We start from the raw sequence: 3982 nt of genomic DNA on the forward strand, positions 1-3982 counted from the left end.
CACCCTTTCTTACAGTATCTACGTGTCACCTTGTAAAACAAAATAAATAATCGTTGTTCTAACCGAAATATCTGAATTGCATATTCTAACCAAAAGATCTGTAAATCTTATGTAAATCTTCAATTCACCACTTTTTTCTCATAATCTTTAATTACGACTGCCCCTCGCTTACCTTGAATATCTTCGTTCTTAATCTCATCCCTACTTGTATGTCTCATAATTGCATCTTCATAATTGCAAATTCTAACCGAAACATCTTTAAATCATCAGTTCACCGATTTTTTCACATCATCTTTAATTGCGGCTACCCCTCCCTTACCTTGGATATCTTGGTTCTTAATCCCAACCCATCTTGTATGTCCATAAACATCCAACGAAACACTCTTCTTCACTACTAATTTTTGCAACGTGTTGATTTTAACACTCATATAAACTACTGAAATTGGAAATAAGCACTTTGCAGCTAGAACAGTTGCAATAGTTCTATATTATACACACAGTACATTAATATTCCAGAATATTACCATCCATACATAAACTAATTAACGCTTTGAAGAACTAATTTAATCAGTGGTGGCTATGATGACCAGGCAACTTGTCCTTGATCTTCTCCAAGATACTTCTCTTCTCAGGTTCGGTTGTCACGGTGGAGAAATTTTTCGTTGTGATAGGAACATGGGTGGTACACCACGTGTTTTTAGGTAAGTGGTGGAAAATTTTATTTTTTAAGTTCTTAACTTTTTAAGACACATATCACACCATTTATATAGCGACACCTAGTGTACCATCTCATGTGACGGTCACACTGAAAAATCTCTCGTGACGGTGGTGGTTCTGACAGCTGTGGTTGCATGTCCATGGCCATGGCCATGTGTGTATGCTTGCTGCTGATCGTCCTTGTGCTTCTCCTCACCAAATTTGTCCTTTATTTTCTCTTTTAGCCCCTTTTTCTTCCTTCTCCCACCTTGCCCATCATCCTCCTCAGACTACAACCAACAAATTAAGACAATTACAAGACATCAACCAAATAAATCAAAGATTAAAAAAAAAACCTTATCACATAGCCAATTAGTACTACGGTCTGATAGTATTTCTCTTCATTTGTAAATAAAAGTCTTAAGTTCGATTTTCGTCAAAGGCGAATGTAAACTACATTATTGCTAGTTCATTGTGAGGCTTAGCCCACTCACCACTCCCTTAAAGGTAAATAATATTGTTTGTTCTGGAAAAAAAAAACTGTTTATAATCATTTTGTTTTTAGTTTTCTCATAGCACTCAAAAGAAACAAGGGTCTAGAAAACAACAAACCGAAAGCGTAAAGAACTTGTGAATAGAGAGAAAAAATAAGATATGTCTTGCACTCGAGCTTGAGCTACCAGAACGACGCAGTTCACTAGCAAGACTGCCATGGGGCTGCTGTTGTCTATGCTCACCGACACCATACCCATGAGATTGATCACTTGTTTGTTTGCCACCAAACATGCCATGCCCTGCTGCAGCTCCAGCACCACCCAGCGCGCCACCATGCTCTCCATACCCTCCATCTCCAGTGGGTCCGGAGGCAAGAACATGCATACCTTCACTGGTGTCTGTTCTGGTTCCGGTTCCTCTCATGGTGGCCACGCCTGTGAGGTGAATAGTGTTTCCAAGCTTGTCTATCAATTTGACAGGGTTTCCATGCTCGTCTGTGATCTACACCGGGTTTCCGTACTCGTCCCTAATTTGAGCCATTTGAATGATTGTTTCAATCTATTGATGTTCGAACACGAACAAATTTGAGGAGGGTTGGTCTTTCTTTAAAGGGAAAATGAATGACGGTGGAGAAAGCTTGCGTAGGGTTTTTGTTGGATGCTAAACACTTCCAAGTGGATCGAGAAGGGATGCAGCAACAACAAATGAAGCTAACGGCTAGTTTTTTAAATTGTAACAGCTAGTTAGTTTTTAGTGATAGTTTTTGACAAGTGTAAAGCTTAGATTAAAAGCTCCAATGAAGGGCAAAGATTAGTTTTGTACTATCAGGTTGTTGTGGTTTTTGTCAACTAGCTCCAATGGAGATAAGGGCTGACTGTACACACCAAAACTCTATTGACACCATATATATATGAGTGCTATGTGCTGCTGCAATGTAAGACTGCATATAGCCGAAATTCCCCTTCCATATTCCTGTGAAAAACATTACCATTCTCCATAACAAAAACCTTTCAAAACAATCATACAAAACATTAACTTTATAAAACACTAACATGGTATTAAAGCTTAGTTCCTAATCTCAAAAATCTAGGCATTGTGGAATCTGTGTTTGGGGTTGTTCAGGTAGAGGCTGAAACCCTAGGTGTCAATACAAGTCGAAGATGAAAGGATCTGGGAGTGGCGATCTTAAAGCTCCAATCTTTGATGGAGAAAACTACGACTATTGGAGGATCCGGATGACAACCATCTTCAAGTCGTATGATCTCTGGGAAATGGTTCAACATGGATATGAACTACCATAAATGGAGATTGATGCTCTAGAAGAGGATCTTACAGAGAAGCAGATAGTTACACTGAAGGAGAATAGGATGAATGATGCTAGAGCGTTGGGAATCATTCAAGGGGCTGTCTCAGACTTCATATTTCCCAAGATAGCAAATGAAGAAACTGCTAAAGCTGTTTGGGATACTCTACAACAAGAATACAGAGGATATGTGAAGGTACAGAAAGTAAAACTCCAGTCTCTTAGACGTGATTTTGAATATACACGCATGAGAGAAGATGAGCCACTTAAAGACTATTTTTCTAGGCTGTTTGATGTTGTGACTCAATTGAAAACTTATGGAGAAGAACTGCCTAATGAAAGAATAGTGCAAAAGCTTCTAATTAGTTTGACTAAGCCTTATGACTCTATTGTGAGTGTGATAGAAGAAACCAAGGATACTGATACACTCAGTGTGCAAGATGTGATGGCTTCTTTGAGAGCTTTTGACCAAAGGCTCGAAAGGCATGCTGATGGGACAACTGAGAAGGCTTTCCAGTCACTTAACATAGGGTCTTCTAGTCATTCTAATCAACATCAAAACAGACCGAGGAAAGATTGGAAAGGAAAAAATAAGAAATGTGAAGGAAGACCAAGTGGGGAGAACAGACACAACAGTGGAAACAACAGTGGTGGTGGTAAAATCAAACCATTGTGCAAATACTGTGATAAAGCACACTTTGGTGAATGTTGGTTCAAGGGAAAACCAAAATGTCACAAATGCAATAGATTTGGTCACCTGCAGAAAGATTACAGACCAAATACTACTCAGCAAGTGAACATTGCAAATCAAGTACAAGATGAAACAAATGTCTTTTGTGCTTTTAGCGCCAGTGTTGTAAAAGATAGTGAAGTTTGGTATATAGACAGTGGGTGCAGTAATCATATGACTGCCTACGAGTCTTTATTGACAGACACTGACATTACATACACTGGAAAAGTAAAGATGGGAAATGGCAATACTGTGGAAGCAACTGGCAGGGGCACTCTCATCATAGAAACCAAGAGAGGAAGAAGACACATTAAGGAAGTCATGTTGGTACCTAGTCTGGAGGAAAACCTTTTAAGTGTTGGACAGATGATGAAACATGGTTATTTCTTGCAGTTTGGAGATACTATGGTTAAGATATATGATGATAGAACTCTGTCGAATCTGGTTGTGAAAGTTCAAATGAAAAACAGAAGCTTCCCATTATTGCTAAAGTGCTTGGAAGAAGTGGCAATGAAGGCAAACACAATTGACTCAGGGAGATTATGGCATAAAAGATTTGGACACTTGAATGTGCAGAGTCTGAAAAACCTGCAGAAACATGAAATGGTGCAAGGTTTGCCCCAACTGGATGAAATGAATGAAGTTTGTGAAGGCTGTGCATTTGGGAAACAATACAGGGACAATTTTGAAATTGGAAAGGCTTGGAGAGCTGCAAAACCACTAGAACTAATTCACACTAATGTGTGTGGTCCAATGAA

General features: G+C 39.1%; 1 pseudogene; it reads right to left on the reverse strand.

The window, feature by feature from the left end:
• Positions 1–567: 567 nt before the first annotated feature.
• Positions 568–1731, reverse strand: LOC108170532 (late embryogenesis abundant protein-like; annotated as a pseudogene).
• Between the last annotated feature and the right edge of the window lie 2251 nt (positions 1732–3982).

This window comes from Malus domestica, chromosome 05 (genome assembly GCF_042453785.1).
Source record: "Malus domestica chromosome 05, GDT2T_hap1".
Taxonomy (NCBI): Eukaryota; Viridiplantae; Streptophyta; class Magnoliopsida; order Rosales; family Rosaceae; genus Malus; species Malus domestica.